We start from the raw sequence: 10,000 nt of genomic DNA, 5'->3' as shown, positions 1-10,000 counted from the left end.
CGAGCAACCCCCTCACGAGCCCCGGGTCCCGCCACCGGCGGCCCCAAAGCAACCTCAGCCACAAGCCCAACACCAGGGGCCACATGTCGCCCGTCTCTCGTCCGTCCCGGACCCGGTCCCGCTCCGGGAGACCGGCGCGCCGCCCCGTGGGGACGGCTCGCTCCCCAAGGACCAGGCGGCCCCACACCCCGCGCCACGCGAACGCGGTCATCGGCAGCGGTCGCGGCTCGGCACGGGAGCGGGCGGAGAGCCGGCTCACAGCGGAGAGCGGCGTCGCGCGCCAGACGGAGTGCCACGCGCACCCGCCGCTCGCAGCAGCCTTCCCATCCGCTAGGACGTCGGGCCCGGCCCAGCGGGATCCTCCCCCAACTCGGAAGGGGGAGGCGCGGGCCACAGTAGACGACGAGCCGCGCGCTCGGCCCCCGCCGCGGGGTCCGGCGGAACCCTCACTGTCCCCCCACCTCATCCCATCGAGGCGGGGGCAGCGGAGGAGGAGGGTTCTCTGCAGGCGAGTCGCTACGGCAGCGCTACCACAACACAGAGAGAGGCGGCGAGCCGGGGGATCCGGTACCCCAAGGCACACCTCTCGGATCGCTAGAGAAGGCTTTCTCACCGAGGGTGGGTCACGCTCCCCACCCGCCAGTCGCCCCTCGTCGGGCCCGCAGAGGCGCTCAGGGACGCCTGGGGAAGGGAGGGGGCCTGCGGCGCGAGAAGAAACCTGCGGCAACCTGGAGCGTTTGCGGTCAGGGCAGGGGCCCGGCCGGCGCGCGTGCGCACAGCCCCCAAGGCCCCCCGCCGTCCACCCACCTCCTTTCTGTGAGGCAAGGCGCCTCCAGTTAACCCACACACGACCGATCGGAGGCAGAACGGCAGCCCCTCGGCGGCCGGCCGGCGCACGCGTGGCCGGCCCGAGCCCACCGCCACCGCTCACACGGCCCGCGCTCCCCCGCCAGAGGGGAGCACGGGACGTGCGCTCGCCAGACCAGGCGGCGCCCTTCCCCGCGTGGGAGGGGCGCGTCTCACTCAACCGCCTCGACCCGCACAGCCAACGAGCTCCCTCAGGACCCACGCGCGGACACCATGGCGGCGACCGGAGGAGGGGGCGCTGGGGGCGGGAGCGACACACCACCGCTCGGCCTCGGGCACCTGAGAGACAGCCCGGGGCGCTCCAGGAGCACCGCAAAGGCCCAGGCGGAGCCAGCGCTCGTGCAATACCCGAGAGGGCAGCACGGCGGGCCAGCGGGACAGCACCCCCACCGCCGCGGAGGGGGGCGGCCCACGAGGCGACGACCACAAGAGGCGAAAGCGAGGAGTGCCTGCTGCGTCAGAGGACCCCCGCTGACCCACGCCGGACGCCACGAGGCAGACGGCGGGGTCGGGACAGCGAGGTCGGGCCGGGTTCCGCACCCCAGTGCCTCCCAACGCACCGCCCGCAGGCGGGGATGGGAGACGGGGGAAACCCCGCGGGCGGGACGAGAAGAACGGGTCTCATTCACCACGAATGCCCGCCCCTCGCCCGTCGCGGCTCGGTCCCGGCCCGGGAGAGCGTGACATCACCACATCGATCAGGGAAAGCATCCCCGGAGCAGGGTCGGCCAGCCAGCCACAGCCTCCCCAGAGGCCAGCGAGCAGATCAGCCTGGCCATCCCCAGCTCCAGGACAGGGGCGGCAGACAACCCGGCAGAGACGAGGAATGCCTGACACGCACGGCACGGAGCCAGCGGGAGTGGGGTTGTCTCGGCCGCCCCAGGTGCCCGCAGCGGGGAGCGCACGGTGGCAGGGTAAGCCCGCGCCACCTTCCCCGCCGCCCCCAGGTGGGTCAGAGACCCGGACCCAAGGCGGCACCGGGAGCTGGGACGCTCGGATGCATGAGAGACCGGGCACACGGGCCCCAGCAGGCGGCTCAAGCACGAGCAGGGCCGGCTAGCCGGGTCACCGGGAGGCCGAAGACCCGCGACGCATCCAAGAGACCCAACCTCTCCAGCGACAGGTCGCCAGAGGACAGCGTGTCAGCAATAACCCGGTGGCCCAAAATGCCGGCTCGGAGTGAAACATATACCTCCCCAGGAGACAGGAGGTCGAGTCACCGACCACGCCGCCGGCCCAGGGAACCCGCGACACGGGCATCTGTCCCCAAAATCGCCACCATCGCAGCCAGACACGGAGCACCCAGGGCCCTCTGGTCGACCCCAGGACACACGCCGGAGCAGCGCCGGGCCAGGGACGTCCTCCCGGCCACCCGTGCCACGCAGGGGCCGGCCCGAGTCTCCAGAGCGAGACTCGGAAGCGTTTCCGGCCGTCCCCTCGTACGACCGGGACACACGAGGGACCGAAGGCCGGCCAGGTGTGACCTCTCGGGCCGCACGCGCGCTCAGGGAGCGCTCTCCGACTCCCCACGGGGACTTGCAAACAACAGGTCACGGCAGAGGGACCGCTCCCCGGCACCCGGGGGACGAGGCAGGACGGTCCCCGGCTCCCCACGGGGACTTGCAGAAAAAATTCGGCCGCTGCCTCAGACGGCCAGGATGCGCGCGGGCCCGCGACCGGGCCGGGAAGGGTGTCCCCAGCCTCCCACCCCAAGCCCGGTGGGTCCCCGCGGGTCGCGGGTCAGGCCTCGGGAGCCGCGGCGTGCTGGTCGACCAACCCCGGCAGCCCCACACCCGGCTCTGGCCCGAAAGCGCAGCGACAACCTCTCCCCACATAAGCCTGCACGCCTGAGCTCTGACTCACAAGTGACGCGCCAGAGCTCTGGCGCGACCGGGACAGCCCGGCTGACGACCGCGGTCTTTCCGGAGCTCTGCCTAGCTCACAGCGGGGACGGTCCCCTCCCTCGGCAGCTGCCACCGCAGCTCCGGAAGCCAAGGGAACGATATAAAAGCGGCCGCCAGATGGAGTCCGACAACCGTCGCGAACGTCACCAAGACAGATCCGGATGGCAGGCCGGCCCGCGGACCGCAAAACCGAAACCGTGAGTCGAGAGACGCTATCCCGAGGCCGAAAACGCAGCCCCTGTACCCCAACCCCACAGAAACGGTCCCCAAACCCTGTCTCTGCATGGACCGCGACACAGTCAGAAGACAACCCACGGCGTGTGGATGTTCGGAGAGGCATCTCGGTGGGAGAAACAACAAGCAAGGACTCGGTCGCGGGTCGTTGAGGACACAGGGAGACACAGAATGCGTAGGCTCTTCCTGAATCCAGACAGAGAAGGAGGGAGGGAGGGAGGGAGGGAGGGAGGGAGGGAGGGAGGAAAGGCAGGCAGGCAGGCAGGCAGGCAAACATAAAGAAGGAAACAGAGAAAGAAAGAAAGGAAGGAAAACCTAAAGGAGAGAAAGAAAGAAAAGAGAAGAAAAGAGAAGACAAATATTAATATAAGTATTTCCATTTGTATATAGGTATAACATATAAAACTACATTAAAATAGAAAAAAATTTATATGCATACACATGAATGAACAGATAAAAATGAATAAACAAAAAATAAGATAACATAACATAAGCAAATAGGCCAGGCGCGGTGGCTGACGCCTGTGATCCCAGCACTTTCAGAGGCTGGGGGAGAGAGAGAGAAAAAAAATGAAAGAAAGAAAGAAAGAAAGAAAGAAAGAAAGAAAGAAAGAAAGAAAGAAAGAAAGAAAGAGAGAGAGAGAGAGAGAGAGAGAAAGAAAGAAAGAAAGAAAGAAAGAAAGGAAGAAAGAAAGAAAGAGAGAGAGAAAGAAAGACAGAAAGAAAGAAAGAAGAAAGAGAGAGAGAGAGGGAGAAAGACAGCGAGAAAGAAAGACGAGAGAAGAAAGAAAAAAAAAGAAAGAGGAAAGACAGGAAGAAAGACAAAGCAAGAAAGCAAGAAAACAAGACAGCAAGAAAGCACGACAGAAAGAGAGAAAGAGACAGAAAGAAAAAGCAAGAAAGCAGCAGAGAGAGAGAGAGAGAGAGAGAGAGAGAGAGAGAGAGAGGCGCGAGGCGAGGCGAGGCGAGGCGAGGCGAATCTACCTGCTTTCACTACATGTGGGGAGAATCAGGAAAGCCCCCACTAACAACAAGGCCTGAAGTGGAGCTGCCATCTGTGAAATCCGAGCAGAAGAGTCCACACGGGTTAAAGACACGAAGAAAGACAGGGAAACAACTGCTCAAAGAGAAGAACAATCTGGCCCAGCCAGGGTCTGTCTCCTGAAGTTGTGTGGGCAACGAGGGAGTGGGACGGAGGGAGGGAGTGGGACGGAGGGAGGGAGGGCCTCCGAGGCTCGTGTCAAACAATAAATGATAATAAAATAAAAGGAAGTTAAAAAAAAAAATTGCGCATCATTCGTAGCATCACTGACGCCTCGAAAGGCGAGAGGCATGTGTTTATGTCACTGTGGGACTGTTTTCTTTTTTCTTTTCTCTTTTTCTTCCCTCTCTTCCCGGAAACTCACTTTTTAATTATTTCATTTTCCTTTTCTTTTTTTTTTTTTAATTTTTAATTTTACTTTCATTTTTACTTTTATTTTTAATTGCTTGAGAGGTTGTCTCCCTCTCTCGCCCAGGCTGGTGTACAGTGGCGCGATCTCGGCTCACTGCAACCTCCGCCTCCCAGGTTCAAGTGATTCTCCTGCCTCAGCTCGGCCTCCCGAGTAGCTGAGATTACAGAGGCGCACGACCATGCCCGGCTAATTTTTGGTATTTTGACTAGAGACGGACGGGGTTTCACCATACTGGCCCTGCTCGTCTGACCACCTCGTGATCCAGCGATCCACCACCCTCGGCGTCCCAAAGTGCTGGGATGACAGGCTTGAGCCACCGCGCCGGGCCTAGTTATTCCTTTTATTTTATTTCTAATTTTTAATTGTACGTATGCACGTATGCATGTATGTATGTATGTATGTATGTATGTATGTATGCATGCATGCATGTATCTATCCTTTTCTTTTTTTTTGAGACGGACAGAGAGAGACAGTGAGAAACAGAGAGAGAGAGAGAGAGACAGACAGACAGACAGAGAGAGAGAGAGAGAAACAGACGGGGGGGGAGAGAGAGAGAGAGAGAGAGAGAGAGAGAGAGAGAGACCAACAGACAGAAGGACAGGCAGAGAAAGAGAGTAAGACAGAAGACAGACACAGGGAGAGAGACAAGCGGGGGGGGGGGGAGAGAGAGAGAGAGAGAGAGAGAGAGAGAGAGCTCCCAGACATCACGAAGCCGTTTCAATGACATATTCTCTCTGGTCTTTGTCTGGGGATATTCAGTTTTTCAACGTAGGCCTCAAGGGCTCCCAGATGTCCCTTTCGAATCTCTACAAAGAGAGTGTCTCCAACCTGCCTAATCAAAACAAAGGTGTAACCCTTTAGGATGAGTCCACACATCGCAAAGCAGTTTCTCAAATACATTCTTTCTAATTTTCATCTGGGAATATTAGGTGATTCACCATAGGCCTAAAGGGACTCCCAAAAATCCATTCAGAGAGACTGCCCAAAAAAAGTGTTTCTAACCTGATGAATCCAAAGAATGGTGTATCGCTAAGAGATCAATCTACGCATCACAAATCAATGTGACAGATAGCCTCTCTCTGGTTTTAATCTGTGGATAGTCTGCTTTCCAACGTAGGCCTCAATGGGTTTCCAAATGTCCCCTCACAGATTCTACGGAAAGCGTGTTTCCAACCTCCTGGTTCAAAAGAATTATCCGTTCGAGGTGAATCCACACGTCAAAAAGCAGTTTCACCAGCAGCAGTTTTTCTCCTTTTCCTCTGGGGATGTTCACTTTCACCAGGAGCCACAAAGGGCTCCCAAATGTCCCTTCGAAGATTCTGCAAAGAACTGCTTCCAATCGGCCGCGTGCAGCGGCTCACGCCTGTCATCCCAGCATTTTGGGAGGCAGAGGCGGGTGGATCACCTGAGGTCAGGAGTTCGAGACCAGCCTGGCCAAAACGGTGAAACCCCATCTCTACCAAGAACACAAAAAATTTGCCGGGCTTGGTAGCGGGTGCCTGTGATCCCAACTACTTGGGAGGCTGAGGCAGGAGAATCCCTTCAACTGGAAGGCAGAGGTTGCAGTGAGCCGAGATGGTGTCACTGCACTCCAGCCTGGGGGACAGAGTGAGAGTCTGTCTTAAAAAAAATAAAAACATTAAGAAAAAAATACTACTACTACAACAACAACAACAACAACAACAACAACAACAACAACAACAAAATGCTTCCAATCTGCTGAATCAACAGAAAGGTTTAACTCAGTAAGAGGAATCTACACATCGCTAAAAAGCAGTTTTACAGATAGCTTCTTGTTAGTTTTTATCTACAGTTTCCTGGTTTTCACCCTAGGCCTCGAATAGCTCCCAAATGTCCTTTTGCAGATTCTACAAAAGGGCCGCTTCCAACCTGGTATATCAAAAGAAAGGTTTCACTCTGTGAGATGAATCCACACACGACAAAGCAGTTTCAGAGACAGCTTCTTTCTAGTTTTTATTTGGGGATATTCGGTTTTTCACACTAGGCCTCAGTGGGCTCCCAAAGGTATACTCGCGGATTCTACAGAAAGAGTGCTTCAAACCTCCTCAATCAAAAATTAGTTGTAATTCGGTGCCATGAATCCACACATCACAAAGCGGTATCATAGAGAGCTTCTTTCTATTTCTCTGGTGGGGATACTCGGTTTTTCACAACAGGCCCCAGTGGGCTCCCAAATGTCCATTCTGCTTCCAAACTGCTGAATCCAAAGGCAGTTTTAACTCGGTATGATGAATCCACACGTCACAAAGCTGTTTCATGAAGACCTTCTCTCTCGTTTTTATCTGAAAACATAAGATTTTTTCACCATACGACACAAGGGTCTCCGAAATGTACACAGACAGATTCAACAAAAAAACCCTTCCAACCTGCTGAGTAAAAAGAAAGGTTTAACTCTGCGAGACGAATACACACACGACAAAGCAGCTTCACAGAGAATGGTGTTTTTTGTTTGTTTGTTTGCTTGCTTGCTTGCTTGCTTGCTTGCTTTTTGGTTTGTTTTCTTGGTTTTTTTTTTTTTTTTTTTTTTTTTTTTGGAGACGCACTTTCGCTCTTGTTGCTCAGACTGGAGCGCAATGGCGCCATCTCGCCTCACTGCGACCTCCGCCTCCCAGGTTCAAGCAATTCTCCTGCCTCCGTTTCCCTTCCCGAGTAGCTGGGATTACAGGCATGTGCCACCACGCCCGGCTAATTTTGTATTTTCAGTAGAGACGGGGTTTCTCCATGTGGGTCAGTCTGGTCTCGAACTGCCGACCTCAGGTGATCTGCCAGCCTCGGCCTCCCAAAGTGCTGGGATGACAGGCGTGAGCCACCGCGCCCGTACAATTGTATTGTATCGTATTGTATTGTATTTACATTGATTGATTGATTGATTGATGCTGCCTGATCAAAGGTCACTCAGGCCCAGTCGTCAAAGTGGCGATTTCCTAGGCAACAAGGAAGGGGGGAGCTTGGAGGTGGGGGCGGGGGCGGTGGAGAAGACACAGTTGCCCCAGGCTGTGCGCAGGCGGCCTGAGCTTCCTTCCTCTGTTGAGGCCTCCATTTTCAGAGTAACAGTGGCCGCTAGGTGATGCCCGACGTCTGCCAATGAGACTGTCAGCCCGGAATGAATTGGGATCGCCTGGAGGGGGAGGCGGGAGGGGGAAGGATGGAGGCCCCCACAGCACAGTGGGTCACCGCGCCCTTCCAGGCGATCCCCACAACTAATCGACCAGGGCCCCTGGGGGCACACAGCCTAAGACCCCAGCCATCGGATCATCTGGAACTTCTGTCCGAAGACGAGAGACGAGAGACCGACTGGAAATTCTCTCGGTCAAGGTCCAAACGTAAAAGAATCACTGACACAGACACCAGGACTAACTAAGACAATTTGTAAAAGTTTCCGTGTTTTGGGTGAATCCGCGTATTTCTGGATCACAAAATTACTGATTTTGAACATTGCGGTTTTTCCACTCCTTACGTGTACGGTCCTGTGATAGACAGACCAGGGGACTCCTCAGCTCAGAGTCCATGAGGCCAGAAGCTGACATCCTAAATTTCTATGTAGAATGAATTTCAGCAAGCCAGCCAAACACTCTGCCGTAAAACTGTCCGGAAGACAAGCGGTGGTGTTTCGGGGGCGGATTTGGGGGGGGGGGGGGAGCCGGGTGCGGTACGCTCACGCCTGTCATCCCCGCACTTTGGGAGGCCGAGGGCAGGCGGATCCCTCGAGATGGTGGCCATTGCACTCCAGCGTGGGCAACAAGAGCGAAAACTCCGTCCAAAACAAGAACAACAACAGAAACGTGAAGTGCCGTCTGCTGTTCTTTTTGCTTCCCACCCCGAGAAGAACAGAATACAGCTGTTGTCTCCCTGCCCGCCTGCCTGCCTGCCTGCCTGCCTGCCTGCCTGTCTGCGTGCCTGTCTGTCTGTCTGTCTGTCTGTCTGTCTGTCTGTGACAGGGTCTCGCTCTGTCTTTCGCCCAGACTGGAGTGCAGTGACACCATTGTGGCTCACTGCAGCCTCAACTTCCCCGGGGTTAGGGGATTCTTCTAAGGGATCCTACGGCCTCGGCCTCCCAAAGTGTTGGGGTTACAGGCGTGAGCCATCAGCACCCGGCCTGAGTTCATACATCTGGTCTCACTACGCCTTAACCACACGCCCGTGAAGCACTCAAGTCAAGAGAGAGTCGGCAAGAGACTTTCAGCATTCTCTCCCAAAACCAGTGAGGTGGATGGCGGCCCTGTGTTTCCCAAGCTCCTGTGGTTTTAAGTGGCCACGCGTAGAGGATAGATAGATTTAAAATGTTTCCAGAGAGGCGCAAGCCACAGTCATTCAGGACATCCGAGCGCGAGATGGGGTTTCTGACAGCGACTTAAGGGCCAGGGAGGGCCAGAGTCTGCCGAGGCCCTCGTTCCAGTGGTGGGGCCGATGGAACCCAAGGCTGAGGGAGCCAGCAGTCCGCACAGAGAGAGCTCCAGCCCTAGGCCCCACCGTGCAGACCGACTCAGAAGGAAGAGAGTCCCTCATCCTACATACGTCACATCCCTCCACTGAACTTGGGAGCGGATCCGTTTTCCAAACATGAGGTGACTCTCGGTTCGAAATGGATCACAAGGGGCCGGGCTTTCCAGAGTCGGCATGATAAAGCAGTCATTCTGTGGCACAGAACGAGGTGTGGCTCTTATCTAGACTCCGCAGTGAAAGCCAGTGAAACAGGGCGAAACCCCGTGTCTACTAAAAATTAAAAGAGGAGCCGGGCATGGTGCCGCTTGAAGGCAGGAGAATCGCTGGAACCCGGGAGGCAGAGGTTGCAGTGAGCTGAGATCACACCACTGCACTCCAGCCTGGGGGACAGAGCGAGACCGCATCTCAGAAACAGACAAACACACAAAGCCAATCAAGGTGTTTAACTCAACGTGTCACCCACGGGTCTCTCGACAGGATACATCCAGCACCCGGGGAAACAGGGAAACGTCGAGGGGTGGGGTGGAATCTATTTTGTGGCCCCAAGGGAGGGTTTGAGAGATACTCCCGCAAAGGTGACTGCCTAAGGAAGCCCCTCCGTCCAAGAAGCGATAGTCATTTCTAGCCTGTAGCCACCCACGAGGGAGAATCGGGCTCTCTGCAGAACCCCCCACCCCCCGACTCGTGAAATGGTCTCTCTCACTCTGTCAGGCTCTATTCACGCCGTGTGGTTTTGTAACCTCCAGCGTGTGTGCGTGGGGTGGGGGATGGGGTGGGGTGGGGTGGGGGCGGCTGTGGACAGAGGAGGGGAAAAAGCGATGGTGTCCCACGGGTGCCCGGGACGTGGGTCGTGGTTGGGGTGGCCAGAGCCTAGGGAACTCATCGCCTGTCAGGACGTCTCCCCCTCCAGGTCCCCTCTCTGCCCTACGCTCCACATCTTCGCAGTTCAGTGGAGACCTTGTGGATGGAAGTCGCTGTCCCTTTGGACTTTAGCCGAGGAAGGCCGGGCTCCCAGGTGTCTCCCGGGAGTTGGGGCCTCGGGCAGGCTCGCAAGGATGCTGACGGTGATGGTGACGG

This window comes from Macaca mulatta, chromosome 10 (genome assembly GCF_049350105.2).
Source record: "Macaca mulatta isolate MMU2019108-1 chromosome 10, T2T-MMU8v2.0, whole genome shotgun sequence".
NCBI classification, from domain to species: Eukaryota; Metazoa; Chordata; class Mammalia; order Primates; family Cercopithecidae; genus Macaca; species Macaca mulatta.
This window is presented reverse-complemented; position numbering follows the sequence as displayed.